We start from the raw sequence: 16,033 nt of genomic DNA, 5'->3' as shown, positions 1-16,033 counted from the left end.
GAGAGGTGTTAGCCTGACAATTAACCTTGAAAAACCAGCTCTCTCTTTATCGCATATTGCACCCATACGCAGTGATTTATGACCTTGCGAGAACTTGTTTCTAAAATCCTATTACACTAATGTGAAGTCCGAGCTCTCTACAAACCTCTGTTCAGCATAGATCTATTCAGTCATTTAAAGGCAATTCTCTCCAATCAGGGTTTATAGCTCATCATTACCAAACAGGATAGTAAAACGAAGGTGTATTCTCACACATACACACAGCAAATGTGAGACATATGTTACTGTTCCTGCCCTGCAGGGGATGTACAAACCTTCTGATGAGTCTATCAGCAGGACCCCTGTCGCTGTCTCCAATTCTTAAAGGAGCAGTTGAATGGAAATTCTGTCATGATTTACTGACCTTCATGTTGTTCCAAATGCGTTTCTTCTGTGGAATACAAATGCTTTTTTTTTTTTTTTTGCTTTTTTTTACAACAAAAGTAGTGTGTGACCAAAGGCTGTCAAGCTTCACAAAACCACTATAAAAGTTTTTACATACGTAGTCCATATGAGTCATGCATTATATATTAATCCTTATAAAGTTATGCTATAGATGTAAGTGAAAAACAGGCTAAAATTAAGTAAGTTTTTTATTATTCATGTATTTATTTTTTTAGCCAGAAAAAGATCAGAAGAAATACCAACCTAGAAAAGGTATGAAAAGAGTGGATAAGCACAATAAACTAATTTAGCCTTTTCCAAGGCCCATATTTACAAACAGTAGCCCTCTGGGAATCCATAATCTTGAATAAAAAAGTCAATCATTTCGGATCTTACGGCATCCAAAATGTTTTGGTGTTTTGCTAGAGGAGGAATGCAGAGAAAAGTGGCTGGTTCCCACAATTTAGTTTGGTGGTAGTAAAGCTCTTGTATAGGGATAGATGAGTGCTGAACGTGTGTGGGAGCTCTGGTTTATCAATGCTATCATGAATTCACGCACCACTGTGTGATGTGATTAAAAAAAATTTAAACCCTCTCCTCATTTTCTACATTTTTTCAACATGACAATGCCTGCATGGATTCTCCCAAGGTGACAATCCTTCAGTGGGCAAGTGTTTCATCCAGTATTATCACCTTTGGGCACCTGTGGGGAAACTGTGGAGATTAGTTGAGCAACACTCTTCATTAGAGATGAGGGAGTTTAAAATGTATTGAGTTATTACGTCTCATCTCGGCATAGACTCACATAGACTTAGAGGTATTTTCCACCCAATAATGTAAAATCTGTCATTACAAATCTGTATGAATTTCATTTATTTATTTATTTTGTACTGTGTGACACAGAAGAAAATACTGAATCAACAGTAGACCACTTAGATTTTATTAAATACAAAAATGGTTAAAAATATATCGATCTGCATACAATAGATCAATAACCCATTCAATAGTGTCCTATCCAATAACCAAATGCACTCCAGTTTAAGTAGACAAAAAAATATTAGTGTTTAAAATGATTAATTGTCATTCTTTTCAATACAAACATCTATCCCATCTATGTGTTTAATCTTCATATGCTCCTGTACATCTGTTCTGTGAGAGGAAGTAGTGAGCAGATGATGGGGGAATGGTTTCTGTATTTCAAATATAATAACATCAAGGGTGTGTCTGTGTTACTTTACTGTAGATGCGTGGGCAGATTTTATTTGCTCTGCTTGTAGCAAGCAGTAACCAGCCTTGATTACCTTTAGGCTCATTAACAAACATACAAACTCATACTTGCTGTTCTGCTCTGCACACCAGATCCACTTCAATCTGCAACAAGCCTCAACAAGCTTTCACACTACCAGTTGATGCAGCTAAAATCTGCTGTTAGGGTATGAAAGTGTGTGACATTGTTTATGCATATGCTTCTTGTGCTTGTGTTGTGCAAGTGTGTGTGAGTGTGTTACTGTTGAAATAGACGTGAGCTGGTCTGAATTCGACCCTCAGTCATACAGTAAGTAAGTTATGTGAGACCCACAAAAGGACAATGAAAAAAAACTAATTTGTAACAAAGTTTAAATGAATAGTAGGAATATATATATATATATATATATATATATATATATATATATATATATATATATATATATATATATATATATATATATATATATATATATACACACACTTAAATATATTTAAATATATTTCCAAAATCTCAAAGGTATTGAAAAAATACATATATAATTTTTTTAATACATATTTTTATAACACACACGCACACACATATATTTATTCATTTATTTACATATTTTCTCTTTACAGCTCTTTACAATATACAGTATTTATCATATAGTTTAATTATAATTTGGCCAGTAAAATCAGTATGGGGGACTGTCAACATCTAAAAAAAGAAAATAAATCACCATAAAATTGATGGCAGTCTAATGTACAATCAGGTTTGAATTGTATTTGTATATGAATTATATACGAATTGTATTTAAAATGCACAGCATAAATGAGTACACCCCATCTGAACATATACAAAAGATGTATTTTCTTAATGACCAATAATACCATTCATGGAAAGATGGCTCCTTTGAAATCTATTAAACATAAACTTAATAAAAAGAGAAATATGTGTCATTAATAACTGTAAAAAAGTAAATTAACAAATTTGGTTATTAAGGATTGCAGAAACGAGTACACAATTTAAGGAGGTCATCATCTAGGAGTAAAAACGGACAAATGTGATGATTTGTCATGAATTTTGACACTTTGAGCCAAGAAGGGTCAGAGTAGTATACAAATTAAGTACTAGATTATGATACTTTTTTTATTAACACAGCAGATCTGCTGTTTAGGAAATACAGATTAAGTCCCAGAATTTCAAACAGAAATACTTATCATTCTTAATATAAATGAACCTGTAACATCACAGTACAAAAAAAAAAAGAGAAGAAGATCTGATTCTGATGTGGTATTATGAGTGTCAGTTAGGAACGGTGTACTGATGTGGACTAATAGCTCAATGTCTAATTAGTTTCAGTCTCTGATCTGAAGGAACAACAGATACGTGTCCTTCAGCAAACAACAGGTTATGAGCATTGAGCAGAACATCCCCAGCACAGACGGCTATTATCAGAACCAGATAAGAGCAGCTTCGGTGAACGGGAAGATGTTACCTGAGTCCAAAAGAGAGCTGGAATGAGAGAGAATATATGACATTTTCCAGGAGAATGAGATCCTAGAATCTCTAAAAAATGAAAATTATTTAGCATATAAAATTCATGGCAGTGAGTCAATAAATAATGAGCGCGGATGTCATTTCCTGTCTTCAATCTGTTGGTTCGCACGGACACTGACATATCCCTCTGGAAATTACCTACGGCAGCGACTATGAATATGATTATGTCTCTCTGAGCCACGGTGATAGCTCAGTACATTCATAATTAATGTAAGTGTCAACAAAAATCTCCAGTTCTTGTGCCATAGTTTTAAACCATATACACATCCTGTCTGCAGCTTCCTGTTGCGATTTTAACACAAGTTCTGAGGACAACTGTGTTAGTAGAAACAAACAGGACTTTTTAATGTTTAGGGGATCTGACTGTTTGGAGGACGTGTGCAGGGCTGTGTCTTCAGGGACAGCGCACTTTCAGAGGGTGGTTGACCGTAGTTACAGCTCAGTGACCCAGAACCATGACACTTTACATCATGTGTAATCAGAACAAAAACAGTCATCCTTATTTTTGTTGGCCCATTTTAAATCGTAAGATAAAAACTGCTGCCAACACTGGACCTCTCACTGAGACAGACATTTCTATCTATCTATCTATCTATCTATCTATCTATCTATCTATCTATCTATCTATCTATCTATCTATCTATCTATCTATCTATCTATCTATCTGTCTGTCTGTCTGTCTGTCTGTCTGTCTGTCTATATCTATCTGTATGTCTGTCTGTCTGTCTGTCTGTCTGTCTATATCTATCTATCTATCTATCTATCTATCTATCTATCTATCTATCTATCTATCTATCTATCTATCTATCTATCTATCTGTCTGTCTGTCTGCATTAGTTTGTTTTCCCCCGCTCGGAACGCAGAGAGACACTTCAAGCTCGACTTAGAGTTGTTGCAATCCAAATCACGCAAAGAAAATCACGGATTCAGATGAGGTGAGTTGATTTAAAAGAGAAAATGCAGAAAAAAATAACAATAATGGGGGAAAGGAAAAGAAACGACAAGGAAAAATTTTCCAAAACATCAGAAGTACTCTAGTTCTATTTGTGCAGTGCAAAAATAGAACTGGAGCTATTTTTATCATCCTGTTACCCGTTCACACAGATTCGGATTGTTTATTATCGGAGTGACGCACGCGCGTAAAGTTCTTCATTCTGAAGAGTAGATCTCGAGGTAATAACTTACTTGGTTTTATTTGGTTTGGGTTGTATTGATTTGGTGAATGACGGGGGGATGGTACTAGAGGAGAGGGAGGGTCCTGGTGCCATTTGATCGGTGAGCTTTTGAAGATCACAAAGCTTTATCCAGAAGAGGAGCTGGACGAGACCCTCGGGCTCCGGGAATTGTTTTGCGTGGTTCGGATAAAACAAACACAGAAGGATCTTCTGGATTTATGGACCGAGATGCACACATGCTTATCTGATCTCACTGGATTTAATAGCGTAAAACACTTTGGAATATAACGCGGAGAGTGTCGTAGTCTACATGCTCGTTTGGAGAACATTCAGGTAGGATTTCTGTTTTCCTTCACACTTTGTTGCCAAAGATTTTGGAGTAAGTGGAGTAGGCTATAGTGCAGTTCTACAAGTTTAAATTTTAGCTTCTGCATTTAGACTGTTAATTCAAGACGACTGGAAGCGATTGGATAAAAGTAACTGATTTTATTTGGCGTTATTAATGAGAGAAACAGTGCCAAACATCCTGATACAATGCGTTTATTCGATTAAAGGGAAATTATTTTTTACATAGGCTATAGTGGTTGTATTGTTACTATATAATAATAAAATGAAATATAAATCAGCCTACAAAAACGAAATTTAAACAACTCAATATTGGAAAACACACAGAGCTGAAACAGAAGCTGATTCAAGCCTTGTCTCGTTTCTATTCTTGCATATAATAAACGGAATAGATGGCACAAGGCAAGGGTCAGAAATTAACCCGACTTAGGCTAAAATGTCACAGATATTCATGATATGGGGGCAACATGCTGTCCCAATGAATTCCCCTGTTTGTACCTAACAAGTGAAAGGTAAATAATAGAAATACACTTTCAGTTGGCTAATTCATTTGAGATAGACTATTTGGCATTGGGTGACATGATTGTGTAACAAAAAAGAAAAAAGAAAAACACCTCATAGAGGTCATAAATGCCCCTGAAAATCACTTACAGTTAATTTCTGACAGTGAGTGGAACCGATATATCATCATAATGCACTTCAGACCCCCCTCTCCTGTCCCGTAATGATGAGGGATAAGGGAGCCAAGTTCGCATAGTAGTAGGCTACAACGAGGAAGATTTAGAGCCTTACATTTATCTAACCTTTGCCTGGGAGTTGCATCATATAATTCAAACTGATACAATCTCATGAGAAACAGAACAGTAATAACATCTCTACTCCCTGTTTAGAATATTCGAGGCAGAGGGAGGGAGAGAGAGCGTTGCTGTTGTTGTGTAAAGTGGGTATGGAGCCTATGGTCATGCATTAACACAATCAATTTCCCAGCAGAAGCTATTAACGACCCAACACTCCTCTGTTGTCTTTATGCTTTTACCTCAACTCAAGAGATTCGTCATGCCTCGGCTCCAGCTTAAACGCCTTGATTCACATGCTCTTTCCATAGACGGGGTTCCGAGTGGAGAAGGTTTAGTTTGAAGATGCTTTATGCTGTTCATCTGGGCTGAATCGATCATAGATAAACTATTGAGTAACATCCGAGACGCGCTGTAATGTATACGCACGTAGCAAATTAAACTAAATTAGTTTTTATGTGAGTGAAAACCGTCAGAAGAATGAATGAACTATGTGAATGATTAAGTAGTCCGAGGAGATGGCACAATAATTTTTTTTTTTTTCTCTCTCTGTGTAAGCTTTTTGAGGCAAAACACTACTGAGGTAAATGTTGAGAACAAAACATGAAATGGGGGAGACTGAAGATTGAGATCATAAATTAATTTATTTATTGCAATGTCTTATAACTTCATATAGGCCTACCATGCTGTAAGACTAAGAAAACATACGTTTAAATTCTGTACATATTTTGTAGATCAAACTTAATTTTCTTTCAAAAAAATAATTATCCCATAACCTTTATCCACCAATTATATTTTAAACATGGTAATTTACAAGGTTAAACAATTGTTTAAACTATTAAAATATTTTTTATTAAAAACCAGTGAGCAATAAATGTAGAACAAATACATACAACATAAGCTAAACAACTAAAATGTCAGCTAAAAACTAGAACATGTTAGTGCTGAGCTTTTGTCTAGATTGTGAGAACCGTCTGTCCCCACAAGGACAGTAAAACCTGAAATCACCTGCGAAGCAGCCAACGTTCCCCACGAGAAAACAGCTTAATAAACAAACAAAATATTGTCTTAATTAAAATTCAAGAAAGCAGTTTTGTGAGGGTTAGGTTTAAGGGTCAGGAAGAAAAAAATAAATTTGCTTAATATAAAACCAAGACAATATCAAAGGAAATCTCCACAATGAAAAAAGAAAGGGGGAAAAGGGCATGTGTGGATGTACTGTATATCAAATTAATTAGTCTTATGACTTCTACTGTGACCTCAGAAGGGTGCTGGTCATGTATGATAGTGCGCCCCATAGCTCTTTTCTAACCATTTCTTGTTGTTTGACCATATGGAAGTTAATGGGATATGCTGTTTTCCCAAATTATGGTTTTGTTTATTTGTCCTTCATGAATGTGTGACGTGTAAACTGAGTTTAAAAGACCCATCTCTTAAAAATAATATAAATGCAAACCACAAGAGTGCATTGCCCCCCTGCAATTCCTATTATCTCTGCTGAACCCTCTTTCAGAGAGCGGCAGATAACATCTACCTCTACTGAAACTTTTACCATGAAGCAGATTCAGCACTTTTCATGTGTTTGTGAATAAAGTCAGTCACAACAGCTGGCCACATTGTGTCCACTAAGCCCACGCCAGTCCTGCTGTCTTGTGTTCATCCTCGGTCAGGCCTGAGTAACTGATTTAACCTTTAAAGCATGGAGGTCTCTTCACTGGCCGGGATTGAAAGGACCTCATGCTCTCTGTTGTTCCTTTAATACACACACACACACACACACACCTGCAGGAGATGACTTTGGGAGAGTGGGGGTGGGGAATAAGGTGCACAGGTGGGGCGGTGACCCGTCTTACAGCTGTGGAGTAACAAGTTGTGATCTGTCTGTAAACAACTGTGATTTTAATGGCTGTGTGGGAAAGCTCTAATCTCAGCGTGAATTTTTCTAGCCCCTTTCACACTGCATGTTGGTCCAGGAATCCGGATCGCCTTCTGTGTGAACACAAACACGTCCCGGAATTGATTCCTGGATCAATCCCGGGTTGGGGATCTAGTAACATTGCCGGGTTCAGTCCCGGAACTAGCTTTGTGTAAACAAAAGCCAGAACCAATGCCGTAAAGGGTGCGTCGTAGTGATAATGCTCTTTTACCGGTTGTTTTGAAGGCAGATCAATGTTCGCGATGAAAAAAAATTGTGCAAACTGTAATGAAGCAGAGATCAGTTAACTCCTCACTATCCGCATTGAAGCTGATGTCTTTCGCCAGCTTAAGTGAAAGTTAACGTGCCTAGCGTTTTCTACTCGTGCATTACACGTCACATCCTGATGCCATGTGTCATTACGGGACCTACGCTTTGTGTGTGAACGCATATATATATATATATGAGCACTGATAGCTGCTTGTATATATCTACCGTGGTATAGCAAATATTTCAGCAGCTGGCATATTTCTGCTGTTGTGTGGTATATATGATCATACTGACCAACCCTCTTTTAGAGCTTCTATTGATATATTCTTTCACTTTCCCTCTGAGTGTCAGGCCTCAGGCAGACCTGCAGGGTTCACGTTAAACTAAAGCAAAGTGATTGTGAAATGCCATTCCTCACTTAAATGACATTATTCTCTCCTGCATCAGGATGCATGAAACTAGCCTTAGCACATCAGCTACACCGATTTCTTCCGTTGGGGAGCATTTATTTCATAAGGTTAACTGAAGCCACATAGCGTCACTGACTGGCTTTGTTCTTTTGGCCTTCACTGTCACATTTCCTGCAGCTGGACTCCCGCAGGCGGGTGTTGGGTGGATCTGCTGCAGGCAATCTTACTGGAACGACCTGCCAACTCAAGCGTCGTGCCAGCATCCCGGGAAACGCAGCCAAAAACATCAACGAGTGTGTGATTGCGTCGCGCGGAGAGAGGCTGTAATGAGAATAGCCGGGGAGCAGCTAAACACTAACAGGTTGCGTGACTAGTCAACTCTCTCCACGCAGGGCCTGTCCAGGCTCATACACCGGAGGGCAAGAATGGAAAACCGAACCAAGACGTTCAATAGAAAACATGTTGCGCTCGATGTATATTGAAAAGAAATTCAAGACGGCTGACCTTTGTATGTCCTTTGTTTGTGTTTTGCATTAGGTTTCCCTCGCTCTCTTTGCCCAAGTCTGGTGTTTTCCGTGCACTGGAATTGTTGTGTTATTGTAGTGTGTCTGCGTAACTCCCTGTGGTGTTTCTATGAAAAATGATTAGTGTTTGTGAGGGATTTCTGGCATTGACAATGAGTATGTTCCAGGGTGCTGGAAATATCCTTCTTTATTTCTTTATTATCCAATTTATTATATTTCTTTATTATCCAATCAGAATTGAGATATAACTTTTCAGGAAATATCTGTTTTAGGTTTAAAATCAGGGTTAGGTGCTTCTACACCCTTGTTAATCAGCTATAATTTCCCTCTGATTTTAGGAATAAATTATGGGTAGGGTTAGGTTTAGGGGTAATGTTGTTTCAGGATCAACAAAAGATGTTGATCCAGGAACATGTCGTATTTGGCGAAATCACGGCGATCGCTATGTGTGTTTCCGAAGCAGCAGTAGCTATACTTGGAAACTGTACAATACAGAATATGCCAAATGAACAACATAAATAATAACAACAACAAGATCTCAATATGAATTCAAATAAAAATAATATGATGACATGATTAAGAATGATCAGAAATTTAGGAATAGTAATAATAGTAATTATAGGTTCGTGTGAAAAGCAGAGACATCATAGATTTTTCATATGGTGGAAGGAACAGACAGATTGTGCTGATATACAGCAGTCCCTCTTCTCCTTGTAAGCTAGGGAGTTTTTTAGTAAGTAAGAAAGTACTTTATATCTGTAGCACCTTTCTAGAGCACGTCACAAATTGTTTTACATCCACGATAAAAGAGAATATTTTGGAACACACAAACACACACACACACACACACAACAACAACAAGTTTAAACAAGTCAGATTTGAGTTCTGTCTGTTCAGTTTTGCTAAAGGACTTTTCAGAGACCTCTCTAAGCATTTGGCATTCAGTCAAGAATGTCTCTCCGACAAACACATACACCTGCTGTTCTTTCAGATTATGCTAAACTCTGTGTGAGTGGGAGAAAGCAGAAGTCAGGTTATTCCACTTAATTAGACTGGTTACATTTACATTTTACGTGTAAATATATATATTTTTATTATTTATCCAAACAATGATTCATCGTAAAGAGTTAAAAACATGGGAGGTGCCAACAATACAAAGTTCAGTCAGAATCCAGGTTCATGCACCTCAGTATCTTAATTAAGTGCATTTCCAAAACAGCAATGCAAGAAAACAAAGAACAAGATTTGTTAAGACACTTTCATAATGCAATTCCTTATTTTGAATTTATAGGATCTAATTCATACAACAATGTTTGATTGTTGAAAACAAACTAAGCATGAAGACAATTTATCAAGATATTCTTGCTTCTTTCTTTTTTTTCACCCCTCTCAGATTTTCAGATTGTACACCTGGAAAAAAACAAATGATCCTATAATGGTATGTGTCTCCTCTGCAGGTTCAAATGAGATCTCAACAAAACTTGTTGACAATAGTGACAAAGTCATAAGAATATTTATCAATGAATGAGCTGAACTGTGCTGTCCATAGCTATTCCTGTAGTTCAAACAGTAGAGCATGGTGCTAACAATGACACGATCACAGATTTGATTCTCAGGAAGTTTTTTTTTTGTTTTTGTTTTGTTTTATACATGTAATGTAGATTGTGTGTAATCAGCAAAGTACATGCATACTGTATATGCGTTGCCTTATTTTTCTAAACACATATTCTGTAGTCTTGGATATGCATATGTGTCCTGATTTTTTTTGCACTGATTATTTTGTTTCAAAGTTGAAAAAGAAACAGATGAGATGGAACAACAACAAACTACTGGAGACCACAACTCCAGCACTGACAAGCTGAATTTCTGGACAAATAATGCAGACAATTGACAAGGATGAAACTTTCTTGTGCATTAACCACACACGTAGTTCCTTTGTGAATAGCAGAATTAAAAAGAAAAAAAAAGTAAAACGGTTTTCACGTTTACTGAAAGCACTGAAGTTTAATGCCAAATGGACTTGGATCCATGCAAAAGCTTTAATATGAAAACACCCATAATATTCCTCCCCCCGTTCCCCTACAGGTGTGTTAGAATTATCTCAGGTGTAAACATGTCTCTCACACACCCATACAGACAGATACACACACACATGCATTAATAGTGTTACAGAATCTGAGTTTTTGTCGAAAAATTTCAATTACAGCACAATAGTAGCTAATGCTAACATTCCTAACTATTATTCTCGCTGTAACCCTAGCCATTTTCGCAATCTTACAACATGAAACACAGATACACGCAAGTGTTAAAGTGACCTCTTTCTCTGTAATTCCAATCCAAACCCCAGATAAAAGCTGTAGCTGGCAAACATTCAGCACGCAACCCAAAAATAGCTCGGAATAACAAGCCTGATTTACAAACGACTTACAAAATATGGATCACACATGTCAGCTGAGGAGCGCGTGCGTGTTTGCAGCGCTGAAATGTTAAAGTTAATCACGCAGAGGCTAATGAGGTCAGAGCAATGAACGTGTCCCCAGCAGCTTACAGCTGTATAAAACACACACTGAGAAGACATGCGTAATATTCGCTCTCCAAGAGTCTGACACTGTCTGGCCCGCTTGCTTTAGTCAGTCAGGCCACTGAGACATGAGGAAAGAAAAAAAACGTGTTTATCTAAACTGTCCCCATCTCAGAAACCAGCAGAAACCACAGCTTTTCAGATCCACGGCCTATTCATACGAGTGACTGGCAAACCCTGACACACACACTTTGGCCATTTGTGACACAACACAACCCAAGCTTTATTTCCAGTAGTAAAACTTTCTAGAGGCAGTTCAGAGTTTTTCTTTCCAGAAAAGATTTGTACATACTCTGGTGGAGTTTACACTCTTATTAGTGGCTAGTTGATCTAGTAGAAGATGGTTTGGTTTATGAATGGTTGCTAGGGTTAGGGATGTTTTTTTGTTTTTCATTCACCATATGCAAAGTTTGTCTGCTGGGGAAAATAAAAATAAAAAAGCTTAAGCCACCCTAAGCTGTAGCTGATTTTTAGCTGGTCTTCCAGACTAATTGGTGTTCAGCTGGTTTTAGCTGGTTGGTGAGCTGGTCTACCAGCCAAGACCAGGCTGAGCAGCTAAAGAAGTGCAAACCAGCTATGACCAGGCTGGGAAGACAGTATAATCAAAGAAAAGTGATGTTAAAAAGTAACCCTAAGCCACGCTATTTGAGGTTTTCTTGATGGTCATGGCACAGAGAGAGTCGCAGACCTGAACAAACCCTTCACTTTAAGTTTTAATCTTTGTTCTACACTATGTGACACTAATACTAGTGATCCGTTCCTCCAAATATTCCAGTAATGCAATGGTGTGAACTGAACTTGTTGACTTTCTCCTTGTCTCTGTGCCAAAGGAAATGTGAGTAAAAGAGACAATGCTAGGAGAGGTAAATGACCCCTGGAACATCTTTCTGTCTCATTCGTTCAGCAGTTTAATATTCATCACTTCCCTTCAGCTCTGCCCTCACAGGCGTCCCACCGCCCAGACCGCCCCAAATCCCCTCGCAAATCCCCACTTCAACATTACCTCATTTACAAAAGCAAAGTCAAGACAAAAGAGCACGTCTCCGAGCAGCGTCGCCTTTAACATGCAGGACGCAGCCACTGAGGCGACAGAGAGGGACCGTTATGAGCTCTTTCACCTCGGAGGATGTTTCTTTAATGATTGTATTCTGTTTCCATGTTATTTCTTTGCTTCCTTCGTTATGTTAATAATTTCTTCACCTCGAGACAATATATTTGCAAACAGTATCGTGCCAGAGCAAACAGAGAGGTGTTAGCCTGACAATTAACCTTGAAAAACCAGCTCTCTCTTTATCGCATATTGCACCCATACGCAGTGATTTATGACCTTGCGAGAACTTGTTTCTAAAATCCTATTACACTAATGTGAAGTCCGAGCTCTCTACAAACCTCTGTTCAGCATAGATCTATTCAGTCATTTAAAGGCAATTCTCTCCAATCAGGGTTTATAGCTCATCATTACCAAACAGGATAGTAAAACGAAGGTGTATTCTCACACATACACACAGCAAATGTGAGACATATGTTACTGTTCCTGCCCTGCAGGGGATGTACAAACCTTCTGATGAGTCTATCAGCAGGACCCCTGTCGCTGTCTCCAATTCTTAAAGGAGCAGTTGAATGGAAATTCTGTCATGATTTACTGACCTTCATGTTGTTCCAAATGCGTTTCTTCTGTGGAATACAAATGCTTTTTTTTTTTTTTTTTGCTTTTTTTTACAACAAAAGTAGTGTGTGACCAAAGGCTGTCAAGCTTCACAAAACCACTATAAAAGTTTTTACATACGTAGTCCATATGAGTCATGCATTATATATTAATCCTTATAAAGTTATGCTATAGATGTAAGTGAAAAACAGGCTAAAATTAAGTAAGTTTTTTATTATTCATGTATTTATTTTTTTAGCCAGAAAAAGATCAGAAGAAATACCAACCTAGAAAAGGTATGAAAAGAGTGGATAAGCACAATAAACTAATTTAGCCTTTTCCAAGGCCCATATTTACAAACAGTAGCCCTCTGGGAATCCATAATCTTGAATAAAAAAGTCAATCATTTCGGATCTTACGGCATCCAAAATGTTTTGGTGTTTTGCTAGAGGAGGAATGCAGAGAAAAGTGGCTGGTTCCCACAATTTAGTTTGGTGGTAGTAAAGCTCTTGTATAGGGATAGATGAGTGCTGAACGTGTGTGGGAGCTCTGGTTTATCAATGCTATCATGAATTCACGCACCACTGTGTGATGTGATTAAAAAAAATTTAAACCCTCTCCTCATTTTCTACATTTTTTCAACATGACAATGCCTGCATGGATTCTCCCAAGGTGACAATCCTTCAGTGGGCAAGTGTTTCATCCAGTATTATCACCTTTGGGCACCTGTGGGGAAACTGTGGAGATTAGTTGAGCAACACTCTTCATTAGAGATGAGGGAGTTTAAAATGTATTGAGTTATTACGTCTCATCTCGGCATAGACTCACATAGACTTAGAGGTATTTTCCACCCAATAATGTAAAATCTGTCATTACAAATCTGTATGAATTTCATTTATTTATTTATTTTGTACTGTGTGACACAGAAGAAAATACTGAATCAACAGTAGACCACTTAGATTTTATTAAATACAAAAATGGTTAAAAATATATCGATCTGCATACAATAGATCAATAACCCATTCAATAGTGTCCTATCCAATAACCAAATGCACTCCAGTTTAAGTAGACAAAAAAATATTAGTGTTTAAAATGATTAATTGTCATTCTTTTCAATACAAACATCTATCCCATCTATGTGTTTAATCTTCATATGCTCCTGTACATCTGTTCTGTGAGAGGAAGTAGTGAGCAGATGATGGGGGAATGGTTTCTGTATTTCAAATATAATAACATCAAGGGTGTGTCTGTGTTACTTTACTGTAGATGCGTGGGCAGATTTTATTTGCTCTGCTTGTAGCAAGCAGTAACCAGCCTTGATTACCTTTAGGCTCATTAACAAACATACAAACTCATACTTGCTGTTCTGCTCTGCACACCAGATCCACTTCAATCTGCAACAAGCCTCAACAAGCTTTCACACTACCAGTTGATGCAGCTAAAATCTGCTGTTAGGGTATGAAAGTGTGTGACATTGTTTATGCATATGCTTCTTGTGCTTGTGTTGTGCAAGTGTGTGTGAGTGTGTTACTGTTGAAATAGACGTGAGCTGGTCTGAATTCGACCCTCAGTCATACAGTAAGTAAGTTATGTGAGACCCACAAAAGGACAATGAAAAAAAACTAATTTGTAACAAAGTTTAAATGAATAGTAGGAATATATATATATATATATATATATATATATATATATATATATATATATATATATATATATATATATATATATATATATATACACACACTTAAATATATTTAAATATATTTCCAAAATCTCAAAGGTATTGAAAAAATACATATATAATTTTTTTAATACATATTTTTATAACACACACGCACACACATATATTTATTCATTTATTTACATATTTTCTCTTTACAGCTCTTTACAATATACAGTATTTATCATATAGTTTAATTATAATTTGGCCAGTAAAATCAGTATGGGGGACTGTCAACATCTAAAAAAAGAAAATAAATCACCATAAAATTGATGGCAGTCTAATGTACAATCAGGTTTGAATTGTATTTGTATATGAATTATATACGAATTGTATTTAAAATGCACAGCATAAATGAGTACACCCCATCTGAACATATACAAAAGATGTATTTTCTTAATGACCAATAATACCATTCATGGAAAGATGGCTCCTTTGAAATCTATTAAACATAAACTTAATAAAAAGAGAAATATGTGTCATTAATAACTGTAAAAAAGTAAATTAACAAATTTGGTTATTAAGGATTGCAGAAACGAGTACACAATTTAAGGAGGTCATCATCTAGGAGTAAAAACGGACAAATGTGATGATTTGTCATGAATTTTGACACTTTGAGCCAAGAAGGGTCAGAGTAGTATACAAATTAAGTACTAGATTATGATACTTTTTTTATTAACACAGCAGATCTGCTGTTTAGGAAATACAGATTAAGTCCCAGAATTTCAAACAGAAATACTTATCATTCTTAATATAAATGAACCTGTAACATCACAGTACAAAAAAAAAAGAGAAGAAGATCTGATTCTGATGTGGTATTATGAGTGTCAGTTAGGAACGGTGTACTGATGTGGACTAATAGCTCAATGTCTAATTAGTTTCAGTCTCTGATCTGAAGGAACAACAGATACGTGTCCTTCAGCAAACAACAGGTTATGAGCATTGAGCAGAACATCCCCAGCACAGACGGCTATTATCAGAACCAGATAAGAGCAGCTTCGGTGAACGGGAAGATGTTACCTGAGTCCAAAAGAGAGCTGGAATGAGAGAGAATATATGACATTTTCCAGGAGAATGAGATCCTAGAATCTCTAAAAAATGAAAATTATTTAGCATATAAAATTCATGGCAGTGAGTCAATAAATAATGAGCGCGGATGTCATTTCCTGTCTTCAATCTGTTGGTTCGCACGGACACTGACATATCCCTCTGGAAATTACCTACGGCAGCGACTATGAATATGATTATGTCTCTCTGAGCCACGGTGATAGCTCAGTACATTCATAATTAATGTAAGTGTCAACAAAAATCTCCAGTTCTTGTGCCATAGTTTTAAACCATATACACATCCTGTCTGCAGCTTCCTGTTGCGATTTTAACACAAGTTCTGAGGACAACTGTGTTAGTAGAAACAAACAGGACTTTTTAATGTTTAGGGGATCT

The sequence above is a fragment of the Carassius auratus genome, chromosome 43 (genome assembly GCF_003368295.1).
Source record: "Carassius auratus strain Wakin chromosome 43, ASM336829v1, whole genome shotgun sequence".
NCBI lineage: Eukaryota > Metazoa > Chordata > Actinopteri > Cypriniformes > Cyprinidae > Carassius > Carassius auratus.
This window is presented reverse-complemented; position numbering follows the sequence as displayed.